The sequence below is a fragment of the Convolutriloba macropyga genome, chromosome 10, assembly GCF_964194025.1.
Source record: "Convolutriloba macropyga chromosome 10, txConMacr16.3, whole genome shotgun sequence".
In the NCBI taxonomy this organism is placed as follows: Eukaryota; Metazoa; Xenacoelomorpha; order Acoela; family Convolutidae; genus Convolutriloba; species Convolutriloba macropyga.
In genome coordinates this window covers 14041136-14060533 of record NC_134477.1, presented here as the reverse complement: position 1 = coordinate 14060533, position 19398 = coordinate 14041136, and the positions used below count along the sequence as shown (strand labels likewise).

Here is a 19398-nt window from a genome sequence, read left to right as displayed (position 1 = left end):
GCGCACAGAGGCTGGGTCAGTGACTACTATTGGAACTTTTGGCGCACAGAGGCTCGGTCAGTGACCACTATTGGAACTTCTGGCGCACAGAGGCTGGGTCAGTGACTACTATTGGAACTTCTGGTACACAGAGGCTCGGTCAGTGACTACTATTGGTACTTCTGGCGTACAGAGGCTGGGTCAGTGACTACCACTGGAACTTCTGGCACACAGAGGCTGGGTCGGTGACTACTATTGGCACTTTTGGCGCACAGAGGCTGGGTCAGTGACTACTATTCGAACTTCTGGCGCACAGAGGCTGGGTCAGTGACTACTATTCGAACTTCTGGCGCACAGAGGCTGGATCAATGACTACTATTGGAACTTCTGGCGCACAGAGGCTGGGTCAGTGACTACCATTGGAACTTTTGGCGCACAGAGGCTGGGTCAGTGACTACTATTCGAACTTCTGGCGCACAGAGGCTGGGTCAGTGACTACTATTGGAACTTCTGGTGCACAGAGGCTCGGTCAGTGACTACTATTGGTACTTCTGGCGTACAGAGGCTGGGTCAGTGACTACCACTGGAACTTCTGGCGCACAGAGGCTGGGTCAGTGACTACTATTGGAACTTCTGGCGCACAGAGGCTGGGTCAGTGACTACTATTGGTACTTCTGGTGCACAGAGCCCGGGTGAGTGACTGCTATTGGTCTTGTGGCGAACAGAGCCTGGGTCAGTGACAGTTTTTGGTCTTCTGGCACACAGAGGCTGGGTTAGTGACTACTATTGGTACTTCTGGTGCACAGAGCCCGGGTGAGTGACTGCTATTGGTCTTGTGGCGAACAGAGCCTGGGTCAGTGACAGTTTTTGCTCTTCTGGCACACAGAAGATTGGTCATTCGTTTAGACAGTGTCATCTGGGGCAGGGAAGTGTGGAAAAACTGTAAGACAAAACTTTAGTCTTCAAAGTAAACTCTATCTCTAATTGGTGCTTCTTATATTCACACTGGCGGTAGACCTCAATTTAGGCACAAGTAACTGAAAAAATTTTTGAGTGCTCAATTAGCCGAATAACTTGGGTGCTCAATTAGCCGAATAACTTTGGGTGCTCAATTAGCCGAATAACTTGGGTGCTCAATTAGCCGAATAACTTTGGGTGCTCAATTAGCCGAATAACTTTGGGTGCTCAATTAGCTGAACAACTTGGGTGCTCAATTAGCCGAATAACTTTGGATGCTCAATTAGCCGAATAACTTTGGGTGCTCAAATAGCCGAATAACTTGGGTGCTCAATTAGCCGAATAACTTTGGGTGCTCAATTAGCCGAATAACTTCGGGTGCTCAATTAGCCGAATAACTTTGGGTGCTCAAATTTTTCAAGTGTTCATTTAGCCGAAAAATTTCCTAGTGTTTAATTAACCGAAAATTTTCCTAGTGTTCAATTAGCCGAAAAATTTCCTAGTGTTCAATTAGCCGAAAAATTTCCTAGTGTTCAATTAGCCGAAAATTTTTCGAGTATTCAATTAGCCGAAAAATTTCCTAGTGTTCATTTAGCCGAAAAATTTCTAGTGTTCAATTAGCCGAAAATTTTTCAAGTGTTCATTTAGCCGAAAAATTTCCTTGTGTTCAATTAGCCGAAAAATGTCCTAGTGTTCAATTAGCCGAAAATTTTCCTAGTGTTCAGTTAGCCGAAAAATATCCTAGTGTTCAATTAGCCGAAAATTTTTTGATTGTTCATTTAGCCGAAAATTTCCTGGTGTTCAATTAGCCGAAAAATTTCCTAGTGTTCAATTAGCCGAAAATTTTTCGGGTGTTCATTTAGCCGAAACATTTCCTAGAGTTCAATTAGCCGAAAAGTTTTCGAGTGTTCAATTAGCGTAAAAATCTTTGAGTGTTCATAAGGCCGAAAATTTCCTAGTGATTACTAAACCGAAAACAAAGTGATCATCAATAACTTTGTATGACGGCGAAAATAAAAGCAAATGCTGTTTATTGTTGGTGCTAGCTCCCTTAGTCGAACAATAAGCAAATTGCGTGAACCTCAGTACTCTCGTCACGTAAAATCCTCCATAGCTGAGCCTGGGTTGAGCTTCAAAGCTTTCAAGCAAAGGAAAACTGTGCAGTATAAATTAAGCGTTCAGTACCCACACGCAGACAAAGTTATCATTTGGCACGACGCCATAAATAATAGTTTAAAGCCTCATCACAACAACAATCATAACCCATTATCCGCAAAAGAGTTAATTGAGGAGTTTAATCTTGTTAAAAACAAAATAAGTGCAGTAGTCTACTGCCCCCGGCAAGGAGCTCCTGATATCTTTGCAGCACTTAAACAGACAGAGTTTGTTGTAGTCCACGTTTTAAAAGATTTGCTTTCAAAACGCAAAGCAAAGGACCCAGCTGTTGTTAACGACTACACCCAATTGCATCCACCTTTCTCTTATGAGATCAAGTCCCTAACAATTGTAAGGTTCTATAGCTTCGACCTTAATTGTCTTATTAAGAAAACGCGTCCGAAGAGACTGAACCAGCGACGTCGAAAAGCTCGCGCTAACAGGGCTGCTGCTCTCTTAGAGGATTCTGCTCTCGAGCCGTGGCTAGCTTAAGTGCAAGGCTATAGCTTGGCAGTGGTTTCCTCCTGGCTAGTGGCGGTTCTGTTAAATTGAGCTCGTCGGCCTTCCCCGTTAATCTTAAAACTTTATCTCACGAACGAAACACATCGATTACGTCCCTGATTGCTTAGATAAACCATTAACCCTTTAATTGTATTCCCATGACTTATTATTGTAATCTAAAATTGTTGAGTGCATAAAAATTCATTCTAATTGAATTTCAATTTTTTACAACTGTTCTAAAGATGGAAGCCCAAGTAACAAAATTGATTGAAGCAAGATCTAAGGCCGAACTAAACGTAAACGAAGTTTACAGAGGCATAGATGAAGCCATTGAAGGCGCTGCACGAAAATCACGAGTCGAAACCATGGTAGGCAAGGCCAAAGACCTTTTGTCTACAGCAATGTCCAAAAATGACCAGTTAATAAAGTTAGCCGCCCGACACCCTAACAAAGTACAAATCACCGAGGACCTGGAACTCTGGTTGAAGGAGGCAAGCGAAACATATGATAAGTATGTGATAAGGGCGCGCCAATACATCGAGTCACTCACAGAACCTCAAAGTAGCAGCAAAACTCAGAGGAAAACGTCGAGTAGAGGTACAAGGACGAATTCGATGGCATCAAGTCAAAAACGCCTAATAGCAAAACTCAAGCGAGAAGAGATAGAAAGAGAAAACGAAAATAAGTTAAAACTGGCTCAACAAAAGCATCAACTAGAGCTGAACACAATCAGCGAAGAAAACAGAAAAAGGCTTTTTGAAGCCAAAGTGAACAAGCTCGAGGCGATGGAGTCCTCGGATGAAAGCCTAGGTAACGAGTTTGACGATCAACAGACGTCAAACCATATCGATACTGTTGAGCGTGTAACTGATTGGGTAAACAATGCCAACCCCAATAACACAATGCCTGCCGCGATTGAAACAATGCCTTCAGAAGTACCACGAAATACAGGAGCTGCTAATCCAGGAATTACTGCTCCGCAGATGGAGATCAATCCACTACTTGGTAGATCACGAGATCATGTACCAGTTGAAAATTTGCAACGTAATGACGCGCAGATAGGTCCATCCCTAACAGACATTACTCAAGTCCCGCAAGCCTCATTAGGAGGTTTCCACGATCAATCACTATTTGCTAACACTAATAGCAGCTTCACCCGTACACCCAGAGGGGTATCGTACTTCCTTTCTTTGGGAAATAATGATGCGCAGCTACCTGATGAAAATCTGCAAACAGATAGTCAGAACATTCAAGTGGCTCTTAACTTATCGGACAATGTCGTTAGACCTAATCACCCTTTGTCCTAGAGTGAAGCGTTGAATCTAACGTCAAATGGTGCCAATCACAATAACTCTGAACAACAGCAGACCCAAGCAGCGAACGTAAACAACAGTATGATGCTAAGTACACATACAAACCTTCCAATTTCTGTGAATCAGAGCACAAACAATCAAAACGTCGTTGCTAATACAAACAACACGAATGTTGTCTTAAGCCAACCGTTCCCTCAGAATCAAAATGCACAACATCGTCAAAATTATTATCCAATGGCAAGCCACCTCTTACCGAATTTAACTCTTTGGCATATGCCAACTTTAGATACTGTAGCCCAGTCAGTTTCCCAAGTGAACGCACAACAAATGGCAAACTCAAGTATGAGCCAACCTGTGGTATCGTTTTCGAGTGGTGGTACAACTTTTTATCATCAAAACCCCTTCTCAACAGCTACCGTGGTAAATCAGCCAAATAAACCAGTGTCAGCACCTTTGCATCAACCTGCAGCTCCAACGCCTCTTTATCAACAACCCACGATGCCCATATACCCGTCGAGCGCTTTCACGCCTCTCCCCGCAGCACAAATATCTCAAACAAATCAGTCATTCAATGTGAAAGACTTAGCCGACGCTATAACTTCTAGTCGTCTCAATCCCTTGCCTAAATGGAACCTTTCCAATTACAATGGAGACCCACTTTTGTGGCACGAATGGATAGGACAATTCAGAAGTGCAATAGATTTCCAGAATCTCTCAGATGCTGCCAAGTTGACATATCTGAAAGGACTTTTAACTGGAAAAGCGAAGAAATCCATAGAACAGTTCGCGTATTCAGGAGCTCTATACAATGACGCAATGAAAGTGTTGGAAAGAAAATTCGGCCAACCACACGCCATTGTTGGTGCTCATCTGGATAAGCTGAACAACTACCCCCCACTAAAGATGCATAACTCCGAAAACATTATTGCCTATGCGTCCGTAATTTCTAGTCTGGTTGGCGTGTTTCGTTCATTATCGTATGAGGCCGATCTTCAAAGTTCGTCTTTAGTAAATCAAGCCGTGGATAAGCTATCGCCAAATCTTAAGGAATCTTGGTGCTCACACATTGTGAGGAACCAATGGGACCGTCCAACGTTGCTGGATTTCAATGATTGGCTGCAAACGAAATCTGACACTCATGACCGCATGAAAACAGCCAAGTTTAAAACGAAACCTGAAGAGCCGTCTTTTCCGTCGAAAACAAAAACTACATCAAAGGTTTTTGCATCTAGTTCAAAAATAACTGACGCGAAAACGAAAACCCAAACTCCAAGACCCATTAAGGATGAACCTTGCCCTCATTGTAAGGCTAACCATCCTTTGTGGTGATGTCCAAAATTTACAAGTGAGAACCCAATACAAAGAACAAGAATTGTCGCTGAGAATAGGCTCTGCTTCTCTTGCTTGAAAGGGTCACATCAGTTTAGAAATTGCCCCAACCCCAGAAAATGTAAACATTCTGGTTGCACTAGTTCACACAATTCATTGCTACACGGAGCTGATCGTATCTTCCCTAAAAACAATCTTAAGAAAGGAAGTAAAGCTAACAATGCTCCAACTACACAGCCGTCCTCATCAGTAACAATTGGTGGTAAGAATGAACGACCAATTCAGAGTAGCTCGTCCTCTTTTCCCTCAGTATCGGACGTAAAATGTCTTCTGCAAGTGAAACAGGTTGAATTAATTAGCCCCACTGATGAGAAAACAAAAGTTTTTGCGCTATGTGATCCCGCATGTAGTCATTCATGGATTTCAAGTGCTGCAGCTGAACGTCTTAAGCCTAAGGGTAAAAGTCTCAAATTAACGGTTTGCGGGATAAACACTCAGCAAACAATTGATACACTTGTGACAGATGTCACCGTAAAACCTATAGCAGAAAACACTTGTGAAAATTTCCAGGTTAGTCCATATATTAGGGAGAACTTAAACATTGGTTCTGATATAGTGGACGTCCCCCATTTGCAAGAAACCTACCCGTACTTGAGTGTTCTGGATCCCGTTCGGTATAGCTATTCGAATATCGAAATGATTCTAGGCCAGGACGTGTACCACGCCATCCGCCCGATTGAGTATTTTGAAAGCGAATCAAAGTGCGCCCCCGTTGCCGTCCGTCTACCAATAGGATGGGTGTTGAGTGGTCCACTGCCTTCAAGCTCTAGTTTCGTTTCGTCCTGCTTCAAAGCTATTGTTGAGCCAGAACAAGATTTAGTAGAACAGTTAAGAACCTGGTACGAATTGGAGTCTTACGGTGCAATCAAAGAAGTTGATCCAAGGTCATCAGCAGACCGCAGAGCAGTCGAAATCTTAAAGAAAACCACGACGCACGACGGCCAAAGATATCAAGTTGGAATGCTTTGGGCTAATGACGACCTCGACTTACCAAACAACTATTACTCAGCGCTTGTGCAGCTAAAGTCCCTCGAGAAAAGGCTTTCTATGGACGAAGAACTTCGGTCTAAATATTCAAAGAACATAAATGATGATGTCGAGAAAGGCTACGTTTTTCGAGTAAAAAACCCAAAATATCCCAGTCAGCGATCCAGACGTGAGTGGTACTTAACACACCACCCTGTAATAAATCCAAATAAACCTGGAAAAATTAGAAGGGTATTAAATGGTGCCGCAAAATTCCACGGAACTTCTTTAAATAGATCGTTACTGACAGGCCCTGACCTACTTCAGCGTCTCATTCATACTCTCATCTGTTTTAGGCAGCATAAGTATGCCGTCTCCGCCGATATTGAGGGTATGTTCCTTCAAGTGGGCGTCCCACTCGCCGATCAGCCCTGCCTCAGATTTTTGTGGCGGGAGGACCCATCATCAGAAGTGATGGTATACCAATACAGCCGACATATATTCGGTGCGAAGGATTGGCCAACTTGTGCGAACTTTGCGCTTCAGAAAACAGCAAAAGACAACATTCGTAAGTTCCCCGATGCTGCGCAACCTGTATTAGATAAATTCTATATGGACGACTATTTGGATTCTCTAGAAACACCACACGAAGCACTAAGTAGGTCCAAGAAGTTAGTTGAGTTATTGAAGTTAGGAGGATTCAAGCTGACAAAATTTATAAGTAACACGCCGCACTTACTGGATGAAATCGAAAACAATGATCATTTATGCCAACCTAAAGTGATCTTAGTTTCTGATGAAAAAGCTTCTTCACATGTTCTGGGTCTAAAATGGGACCATCGAAAGGATACCTTAGTCGTTAGTCGAGGCACGAAGTGCGACGATAGCAACAAAGTCACGCAACGCTTAGTCCTCAGCTTAGTAGCAAAAGTCTTCGACCCCATTGGGTTGGTCGCGCCATTCACGGTTACTGCTCGACTATTGTTGAAGGACATTTGGAGACTGAGTGGCCAAAACTGGGACAACACCTTGCCCATTGAAATGATGAATAGGTTCAAAGTCTGGAGTTTAGATCTGCCTAAATTATGCAACTTAACTATCCCTAGAAGTTTCTTCTCCGGGGCTTTCGATCAGTTGGAGCTCCACGTTTTCGGAGACAGCTCTCAGGATGTTTTTAGCTCAATTGCCTTCCACAGGGCCAGAGTAAAATCAGAAGGTATTGGACGCACTGAAATTGCTTTTGTTCTAGGGAAAGCGAGGGTTGCCCCCATGAAGTGCTTAACAGTTCCTAAACTAGAGTTACAGGCCGCCCTCTTGGCGACACGATTGAAAGTTGACATAATTAAAGCCCTAACAATTCCTTTGAGCAGAGTCTTTATGTGGACTGATAGCACCACTGTCCTGCAGTGGCTGGGTTCACTTGACAAGCAACCTATATTTGTTGCTAACAGAGTTTCTGAAATTCTAGAGTCAACAACTGTTGATCAATGGTTCCATGTGCCAACTGCAGACAACCCAGCAGATGCTGGAACAAGAGGCATGTCAGCTGAAAACTTAAGAACAAGCAGTTGGTTAACAGGGCCAAGCTTTTTGTTTACTTCTCACTTCCCTTTTCAACCCAGCACAAGCATCAGAGATAGCCTTCAAACAAAACCATCCTTGCACAATTCACAAAAGGATGTAACTGAGCCACAAATGGCGTTTGCCGGCAATACAATGCAACCTGAGAAAATATTTGACTTTGATAGGTACAGTTCTTTCAACAAACTAGTTCGAATTACAGCCTATCTCCTCCGTATACTCCCCAAACATGCTTCATATCGTACACCAGACCGCATTATTTGCAATCCTGATGAACTTCGAGTAGCTGAGGCTAAGCTTCAGTTTCTTATGCAGTTGGAATCATTCCCAGTTGAACAAAAACTTCTTTTTGATGGTAAACAAATTAACAAGAAGAGTCGCATCGCACCATTCTCGCCCTTCATTGGCCCAAATGCCTTGATTAGATCAACCGGCCGATTGAAACGTTTGGTCGAGGCGGACTATGACCTCAAACACCCCATTATTTTAGATAGCCGTCATCCTGCAGTAAAATTGTTTCTTTTGAAGGCACACCTGGAAAACCACCACGAAGGTGTTGAATTCTTACGAGCTTTCATCCAGCGCCGTTTTGCTATCATCAGGCTTCGTCCCGCTTTGAGGTCAATCAAGCACAATTGTATCTTGTGTCGTAAGCGTAGTGCAGACACAGTGAAGCCAATGATGGCGGATCTACCAGTCGAGCGTCTGTCCTATGGTAACCCAGCTTTCTCCAACTCAGGGATAGACTACTTCGGACCGTTCTATGTCGCCGTCAAGCGTTCAACTGAGAAGCGCTGGGGGTTCCTTTTCACGTGCCTTACAACTCGAGCACTCCACATTGAAGTCGTAAATTCTATGGATACCAGCTCTTGTGTTATGGGCATAGAAAGATTCATCGCACGAAGAGGGACACCGCAAGTTCTATGGTCAGACAATGGAACAAACTTTACTGGTGCGGAGAAAGAGTTGTCAGCTTGCTTTAAAGCTTTGAACCAACGTGCGATTGCAAGCAAAATGTCACAGAAAGGTATTAAGTGGCACTTTAACCCTCCATCTTCCCCCCATCATGGTGGTTCGTGGGAACGCATGGTACGGAGTGTCAAACGGACATTCTACGCTGTACTCGGTAACCGCCGATTGACTGACGAGGTGCTCCAAACAACATTCTGTCTAGTTGAAATGACGCTCAACAACCGGCCGCTCATTTCTGTAAGCAATGATCCATCAGAAATGGACGCAATTACTCCAAATCATTTTCTTCTCGGTTTCCGTCCTAGTATGCTCCCTTCATTAGTTGAATGTGACGATTTTGATCACAGAAAGCGTTACGTCCGAGCGCAATCGTATGCCGACTCAATTTGGAAACGATGGTTGGATGAGTACGTACCGGCTTTGAATCGTCGCAGTAAATGGTCAAAATCCGCTTCAGATGAGCTAAAAACAGGAGATCTGGTATGGCTCGCCGAACACTCATCTCCTCGAGGCCATTTTCCTCTAGGACGTATCGAAAAACTTCGCTTTGGTGACGACGGCTTTGCCCGTTCCTCCGAAATAAGAACTAAGTCCGGTAACTATGTCAGACCCGTTGTAAAATTGATTCCAGTTTTTGGTTCACCACTTTCGGGGCCGGAAGATGTTGTGAATACAAATAAATGTAAGCGAGAATTGTATGCAGCGACAAAAGTAAGTGAGTATATTTAAATTGTATGCGTAACAAAACAAGTAACCATAGCACAGTTAGTATAGCACTGTACTCTCAATCTAAGGACCGGTGGTTCGAGCCCCCACCATGTCGAACCTTACGAAGCAAAATCCGTATTCTAATATATGTGCCTTGAGCAACGAACCGTTTGAGAGCGGTTTTAAGCTAAACTAGCCCGATTTAGACTAAGATGACTTAGATATAAAATTATTAGACTAACAACACGCATTGAATGGTTTAACTTTAAGGCCAAAGCAAGGCCAAGTTACGTCACACATGAGCTGAATTGACCTTTATTGGCTCACAAAAGGCTAACAGGTCTTGTCTAGCCTTTTTGCCGCCAGTGTTACTTTAGATGTCTTATGTGTACGTTCGATGAGGAGTGTTATGTGTGATCGAATAAGAGCTTATCGTTGAAAATACGTATTGTTATCTTGAATAAAGATTGTTCTTTTACCGTTTTTCTGTAGTTCGAGTCTTAGACGTTATCTAGCTCGAATAAGCATAATGCCATTACAACTGGTAATTATTATAGTGGTATACTTGAATACGCTCTTTACACTTAAGTTAACGTGTCGGTTTTTACCAGGCAAACCATTCAGCTTATTGGTTACGGCTGGCTTCGTGCAACAAAGAATACAAAAATTTAACAGGAAAAACAAAAACTTCAACAGAAACGCATATAGTTGAACATATTATTTTTGATACAGTAAATATTACTCAATAAACAATGCTAGCCATTGTTATTTGTGCATCAACAGAGTGATGGCCATCCAGAAAAAAAACAGCCTCCGGGGTTTATTTTGATTTTCCTGCTATCAGACAACTTTTTTTGTTTCTTTTGATTGTTTGCTAATTAAACTACTTAAACTTATAGCGTCTAACTTTAGGCTCCGAATTCTAAGCAAAAGTATTCCGGTTTATGTGATCTCTGTTAAAAGTTAGCTCGTTGACCAATTACAATGTTGGAACAGACTTGCACGTACCAGTATTCTGGTTTCTGAGGCGACGAGCTGTCTCTGCATGTTCAATCAACTATTTAAACAATTTCCCTACAAAACAATTAGCAATTATGAGCATATCATTTCAAAATAGTCAAAACAGTGAAATAAAACTACAAATTGTTAGTTTAGTAGTTTTTTTCTTGTAAAGACCACTACTTTTAGCAAATGTCTTCTTTCTCTTCACAAATAGAATAAGTTGGCGCCTTTGGTATAGTTGAACAATTGGCCAGAGATAGATATTTTGACACACGGGATGGCTTCATAAGAACACATCTGTAACCCTTCGAAAAATCCTCGGCAACAGTATGGTGTAAAATTTTCTTCCTTCGGTTGCCTTCAATTTTGAGCGTGTTTTTGGAAGCAAACACTCGATGATCTGATTGTAAAACTGCTGACTCGAAATCGCCGTTTTCTGATTCCAATTTCAAACCTGTCCAGAAAAATTTTGCGCCTGCGAACGTTTCACTGCTTTTGGTGCAAAATAAATTTAGCGAAACGAACGGTTTCATGTTTAAACTCGCACAATATTCTAAATTTTCATCAAATGTCCGAAATTTTGTTTGGTTCGGTTGATAATAAATCCGACTTTCATTTTTAATAATGTATTTATTTCCGCAATTACTATCTATCGATACGTATCCAGGGTAGAAAATTGTAAGGAAACAAAAATCTTCTTTACTCATTTCCATAACTGGGTCAAATTTGTTTCTCAGGAGACAGGGATCATAATGTTCGTCAAATTGTTGTAACTTGACGTTGCTGACGAAACATGAAAAGTTCGGATTTCGTGAAAAGTAAGCTATATGTACAGTATCTTGTGAAAAAGTTACCGGAAGAGAATTTTCGCTTTCAAGGTCAAAAGAACACAAAATACAATGCGTGCTGATATAAACAACAGTATAGCAATTATTTAGATTCAAGCACTTAAGTAAGCAAAGCAGCTTCGATGAAGAATAAAAATTACCCAATGATAAACAATCAGTTTTTTCAGAACCTGTTTCGATCTCATTTAGGGAAAATCTATTCACATTTCCACATAAGAAGGCAAACTTGATCAAAAAAATTAGTAATAAAAGATAGTTTTCCATTACAAAGAGGAGCGCTATGTCCGCAATCAAAAGTTACTAGTACGAAAATAAAAACAATGAAAACACTAAACTCGATTTTTGATACTTAGCTACTTAATTTTAATCAGCTGCATTAATATGAGATCAGTAATTTGAGTAAACAAAAACAGGTGAGTTTCAGGTTTCAAAGTATTTACTCACCTACACATTTCAAAATTAAACAATAAATTTTAAGATCCTAAAAACATAAAATTTTAAAGAACCGTTGGAAATTTGGTCTGATTAATTATTTGTATGCCCCTACAATTCCAGATGGAAAATTTTTGCAACTCGGGTCGAGGTTTTGTCGAAAAAACAATGTAAGAGTTGCGGTGAACAGCGGTTAAAAAATATTTCTCACAAAGCGCCCGCATATTTTAGCGACGAATGCGATGAAAGCGGTGAAATTTTGCGGTTTTTAGCCGTGATTTTTTGCAAAATTTGCGGTTTTTAGCGGTGACATTTTTATTTTCACCACTATCACCGGAATTCTTGCAAAAGGAAACTGTCCTACACGTGTTTGAGCCTTATATCACAGTTTGATCTTATATCACTGCGCCATCTGTCACGTGCATCTAAAATATTTCTTTTGAATTTAAATCAGATTCAATAAACCTTATAGAAAACGAATGTGTTGATTCTTTGTAAGATTTGTAGTTTTACCGGAATGTTTTTTTCACCGCTATCAATGCAGTCAACACTATTCTTACATCTGTTTTTGCAGCATTTTCTGCGGTAAAGATATTAGGTAAAGATTGCGGTGAATTGTTGTCAGATTTGCAATTCTTAGCGGTGAATTCTTTTCTTCATCGCATTCACCGCATTCAACGTTAAAAATCGGAATTTTTACATCTTTTCACCGTATTCACCGTAAATCTTACATTTTAAAGCAATTTTTGGCGCTGAAACCTTGACCCGCGAATTTATCAAAGCCAAAATCGATGAAACAAATTAGCTCTCTGAATGAAGCAATTTCGGCTCAAATTTTCTGTGAACTAATTGAAACAGTTTTTAGCAAAGATTGTTGAAAATTTTGATTGTTGAAAAACGAAACAGAAAGACTATTGTGCATGGTATCTAAATGAACCTGTTTGCAAACTTCAGGAAATCACGCTTGCAAACACAACTCAATGTAACCGTAGAGGCAACCAGTAAAAATTTAGTTGCTCATGACGATTGGATCAATCTACATATCACAATTATAATTTTTAGGTCACAAGTGGGCTAGCACATTGACATTAAGTCATCAGCATGGAAACCAAAATTCAAAATATACAGAAGTTACGCCTATTACAATAAAAATTCAAGGTGAAAAAATGGGAGAAAATTATGCCAGCCCTTTTTTTGTTCAAAAATAACAAATTTCACACAAATCTCGGCAGAAATTCAATTCAATTTGGTCTAAAATTGGTCAAAAAATATAGACTGTTTTCAATGATTTCAGGTTATTTACAAGTTATGTCGGTTTTGATGTCATCGCGGACCCACCCTTAAGTTACCTTCTTAAAGCTCCCTGTGATTGGAACTCATATGCATCCTAAGTTGAATTTCGACAGTTTTTACTACATTTTAACAAAACTGGATATTATTTTCATCATTGCGAATTTCTGAGTGTACTTCAGAACATCAATTTCTATTATCTTTTCCACTATTTTCACTATCCATAATTCACAACAAAAAATGATTTCTGTGAAAACGTTGAATCACATTTTCAGCCAATTTTAAACATTCATAAATTGTCAGGTATTTTGTCCAATTTTTTCTCCTTCCAATTTTTTTGAGATGTCGAGCCACGTGAACACAAAATCTTTGAGATCTGTCAAACTAATTGCTAAATGTCAAGAATTTTTTAATAATGAACCCATAGAACAACTTTAAAAAAACTTTAAAACATGTCTTTAGACGTAGCCTGATCCAAAGAAGCCTTTACCCGATATGAACCAGAAAAAATGTTTGCAGTGCAACTCTATTCGCAATTTTTTAGATTTGAAAAATAGCAGATGAACCCACATTTTTAATACCGGCTTATGTAATTTCGATAATATACTCAATATTTGGGTTTTAATTATTGCGGATGCATTTCTTTTGTAACCCTCAAAACACACAACTTTCAGATTTTATATATAGCGTCATCTACTCAGTCCGTAATCATTATGATTCTACATTGACAATTCATTGAAACTATATACTTTGAGCGTGGTGTAGACTGTGATCTTAATTATGTCTTTTTAATCTTAATTATGTCTTTTTACAACACCTCTCCACAAACGAATAACTTTAGGGCCTGATATTCTGATTTAGGAGTGAGAAAAGAAAATAAATTTTGATGAGCTTTTGTTATCGTGTGGTGTTTTGATATGCTGTTAGATGCTGTTTTAACTGTTTAACATTTCACTGTGCAAATTTTTCAAGGCTCCTTCTACAAGGTATTAAATATTCTTTTTTAGATGCAATCACGCAAATTGGACAACGCTAATTTATTTTTCTTTGAAACACATCACTTTTTTTGGTGAAAATTTACGCATCTTTTTTATGTTCTGAACTATTTTTCTTTTTCTTTGGATTTGTCTGGACAACAAAATGACATATTTTATCTTCATTCTAATGATGCTTAGCTTCATCTCTTCGTTGGTTTCACCGAATGGGCGATGCTTTAAATTTAATTTTTATCAAGAAATCGTTTCAAGTTTTGTTCAGATCTGCTTTTCCTCATTATATTCTTCATTTATTGCATGGTTGATAGGTCCTTATTTGTTTTTAGTTAGGTCAATTTGAATCTATTCAGAGTTCCATTGTTGTGTTCTTTCCTTGTGATTCGCAAAAACTTTTTAGTCCTCTGGTGGAAAAATGAAGAACGACATTATCTTTTTATTAAAGCTGCATGTTTTCAAAGATACTGCTCTCATAGTTGTAAATGTACTTTTAAATTACGACTAACTGAACTTAGTGCATTTTAAAGTTCTAAATTGGTCTATAATAATAAATATTCTTCTGTTTCAATCACATAGTATAAATCTACAGGTTCTAACGATTTAAACAATTGCATTTTGAAGTTATGCTCCATTCTTTGTCGTTATTGAAAATTTGTCTTTTATTAATATCAGAATTGAAAATTCAATCACTCGAACTATTGATATTTTTTCTGTTGCACGTTTGTAAAATGTAGTATTGTCTTAATAGATTCCTGCATAATGTCCTAATAGTTATATTTCACAGCTTTGTTAAAAGTGTTTAGTGTGTCCTTTCCCGGGCACCTAGTTTAGAGAATTTGTTGGAATTTGTGAGAATTTGAGATTCAAAGAATTTTTTTCTGCAAAAAATACTGGAACTACTTGAGACATGCGGTGTGTCCCTATATCTTTGTAATCAAGAATTTGTACATTAGTTACTGACAATCGAAAAATTTTCTTGTTATCAAATCACACTTGAAATCAGAGTTTTCTTAAATGCATTGAATAGTAAGTCATTACTTGTTCTGCTGCTTTATTTCGTCAAAATTTTTCGTTCTATGTGAGCAATGGACAATTAGGCCTTAATTTAACAACGCCCACTTTCAATTCGATTCTCTTATTATATACCTTTAAAAAGACGATGGTGAGCGAACAACTGTGAGTCAATTGGAAAAAGTTTGTTGTCAGGTTGAGGTCTAGCAAAAAAACAGGACCTGAAGTTACAATGCAATTGCTTTAGTGTCCAATCATGGTCTGGTCAAAATTTAGAAAAAAAACTTGACTTAAAAAAGTCTGTGTTGGGAAATTTCAACTGAATGCAGGGCAAGGTGAAATGTTTTCATGCAATTTTTTGTTTCTGGTTTTGATGATTATTATTAAGATAAAGCAAGCAAAAAAATGTTTTTTTAAGTTTCTGAAATTCTGTTGGGCCAAATTTTCCATAAATCTTTCAATTTTCAATTTTCAAAACTTTCAATTTAATGTACTGCTTGTTTGTTATATGTCAAAATCACTTAACTCTTAAAAATTTTTAATCTGATTTTAATGACTTTGACATATCGTTTCCTGAAAATTTTTCTAGAAAGTCTGTATGTGGCTGCAAATTCGCTTCATACTTGTGGATAATTATTCTATTTTTTTTCAGTGCTTTTTAACTTTGTGGGCTTTTGATCTGTTGAGCGACTTCTATAAAGTAGTAATGCCCAAACAGTGACGCCATTTACTTTCAAAGATCTAATTACTGTAACTCTGCACTCATTTGATGTCACAATAGTAAAATTGCCATTCTTTAATTCAAAATAATCTCATATTTGCTTCGATGATATCTAATAGTACATGTTTTTCTTAAAAAAAACATTTACTATTAGATCTTTTAGATTCTTTTCTGAAGGTTTAGGTTGGTTTGCTTTTATTGAAAACGATAACTTTTATTGTTTTTTATTTATTGAAAACGATAACTCAAATCAGCCATGTAATCAGTCATATAATTTTGTCACGTCTTAAAATTCTAAATCAGGACTTGAAATACTATGGTGTTTTTCAAATCGTTGTTTTCAAATTATGTACTCCTGCAGAGGTCTTCAAAATTAGGCGTGAAAAAAAATTAACTTCTGCCTGCTAGTTTTTCAAATCTGTGGGCAAACTATTAAGGAAACTATTTGTTTGATTGTAGATTTTAGTGAAATCATAATCAATGGGTCATATACGAGGTAATCATCTTGTTTCAGAGTATAAAAATTACTCATTTCGGTAACAAAATCTCATTGCTAAAAACGCGCATTTCTAACATTTGATAACTGAACATTTTATAAAATTTGACTGATAGCAAGTGTAGTTAAAAAACACGCTTCTGCTGTCTTCTTTTTCAATTTTTTGGGTTTGTTTGTGATTATCATTATGAAGAAGAATTGCTTATAGTTGTACTAAAATTTTTGAATAATTTTAAACGCGTAGTTGCTAGTTTTTGTGCCAAAATGAAATGAGTCAATCAAAAATAAATTGAAACTTTTTAAATTCTCAAAAATCTCAGAAGACCAGACCAATTGATAAACCGCAACCCTCGATTACACAGAAAAATCGCGGACATATGCTTAAATGTAGTGATTTACGTTGGTATGATGGCAACACCCTTTTGTAATCATCAAATCAAAGATGGTAACAGGGTGCGTTGTATGCTAAGAAATGCGAATGGGAAAACATTTTATTCCACTCACACATTAAAACAAGCTTTCTTGTTTTGTTTAATAGATCTTACTATAACGAGTAAAAATTTTAAAAAAATAGGCTGAAATTTGGGATAAGATTATCTAAAAAAGCCAAAACAAAGTTATAGAAAATTAAAATGCCATAACAATTGCAAAAATCAGTGCCCCGAACAGCTGATAAGTCGAAATTGCTGTGTAAAACAAACATTAGAAAAGTTTGGGATTACTGCCAATTAAGCCCCTGTTGGATATGATAGATTCATCAATTAACATATATTGTTGGTAAGTTATCGGAAAAAATATGTTGAACCGAAATACAGCAAAAAAATTGTTGTCAATGTCAAAAAAATGGTTAAAAATTCATTTCAAGAGCAAACCATTCCTTAACCAAAAGATTCAAAGATTCACTGAGAAATGTTTGAATTTTTTGAAACCAAAACACATTCAAAAACTTCTGACGGCACATAAAAAAGAGACAACCTGATTTTCGATCTAATAATGAGATTTTTATGCAGTTTTGCCAATATTAGTGTTCTGCGAGAATACTTATAGATAAAACTCAGCTAAATGATGTCAACAATAAGTTTTACTTGCGAATCAAAATAGCAATGATGCATTTTTTTTTAAAAGTTGTTGGATCAACTCAGTTATGTGAAATTCTCATAAAAGCAATTGAAAAACACATTAGAGTTCCATTCTAGATATAACTAATTTTAGCAACTCATGAATCAAATGAGAAAACTGCAACAGACATTAATGCAATTCTAATGGTAGTTTTCTATTGAACCAAGTAACGTAAGAGAAACAGAGCAGATTGTTAGGAACTAAAGCTGATTGCAATTACAAATAAGCAAAATAGGCAATCCCAATCGTCATGAACTGTTTTAAAAGCGCAGATATTTAGAGCAATTGTTGTTCCAAAATTATTGGGGGTACTGTAGGCTCAGCTGGTTTTTTTGTTCATTCATTTTTGTCGATTGGTATTTTTATAGTTCAAGTGTCCTTTTTTGTGTTTAGACCTGAGAACTTAAATCGTATCACATGTCCATTGTTGTGTTGTATTCTTTTCTTCTTATTTGTAATAGTTTTGAATGCTCTGTTGAGACAAAGAACAATGACATTTTTTAATTAAAGTTGCATGTTTTCGAAGCTACGGCTCTTATAATTGCTCTCATAGTTGTATCTGTACTTTTAAATTGCGGCTATCTGCAATTAGTGCATTTCCAAAACTTTTATTGATCAATATTATTGAATACTCTTCTATTTTAATCTTATAGTAAAAATCCACAGCATCTAATGGTTTAAAAGTTCGCGTTTTGTAGTTATGCTCCATTAAAATTTATCTCTAAGTAATATCATAATTTAAATTCGTTTCCTCTAACTATTGATAAATTTTTCTGTTGCAAGTTTATAACGGTAGTTTTGACTGAAAAAAATCTTGCGCTAACTTTTTCAAAAACCTTGAATTTTCCATTACTGCCACGCATTTCATGACACAATCATAAGGTTCTCATTTTTTTCTAAAAGCGTTTAATGAGTTTTTTCGTAGTTGGTCAAGTTACCAATATTTCTTTCCACAAAAATACTTGAGTGCTTCCGTTCTATCTTTTTTTTAAATTGTCCAGGTTTGTTTGCATTACTGATAATGGAGAAATTATCTCAATCAAAAATTATCTGTAATGAAATCAAACAAAAAAGCAGTAATTTGTTGATTGACTTTAATCGTTAATCAGTACTTGTTTATTGTACTTAAACGTAAATCGTTAAGTGCATTGGGCAATTAGGCCCTAAATTCACTGAGCTACCTTTCAATTCGACAGGTTGTCGTTATCTCTTATCATAAGCTTTGAAAAAGACGATGCTGAGCAACAAACTGTTAAGCAATTGCAAAACTTCGCTGCACGTTCTATGTTCTAGCCAAAAAAGAAATCAGGACCTACAGTAACAGTGCAATTGTTATTAATGTAGAGTAAAGCTCAATATTCAGCACAGAAATTTCACTTAAGATGGTCTGTGGTGAAAACTCTAAACCGAAAAAAAGCAAGAAGAAATAAGACAACCCAATGTTTCGTTTTCTAGTTTTCTTTTCTGATAATATAGAGATAATGCAAGCAAAATTTTAAGTTTCTGAAGTTATTTGGGCTCAAATTTGCGATTATTTTTGAATTAAATTGGCTGCCCGTTTGTAATGAGCTAGAAGCATTTATTTTTGAAAATCTTTAATCTAAATATAATGATTTGACTTATCGTTTCCAACGAATTGTTCTAGAGTTTTCGTTCAAAAGTTTTCGAGGAAATTGTCCCGTAGAAGTTGTTTTATATTGTTTTTGCGGCGATTGTGTACATTTACTCATTATCGAAACCCAGTTGCGTGAGACCATACTTTGTGGTATTTAGAAAGAGAACTCCTAGCTCTAAATACATGACGCGGATATACGTATATTTGGACAAACTTGTCATTTCTTGAACGCCATTGAAACTTCAAGCAATAATACGGCTCAAGAAATTGCCCCTGCAGAAAAATTTATTTGATTTCAGCTGCTAGGGCAACAAGTCCTTCTCGAATTCTGAAAAAAGATCCAAGAAAACC

At 37.8% G+C, this 19398-nt stretch overlaps 1 protein-coding gene across 3 annotated transcripts in view; it reads left to right on the top strand.

Annotated features, from left to right (window-relative positions):
- The window catches only part of LOC142348660 (uncharacterized), a 70493-nt gene that overhangs the window by 28007 nt on the left and 23088 nt on the right, over nucleotides 1-19398 (top strand). The gene's annotated exons all lie outside the window — the stretch shown is intronic.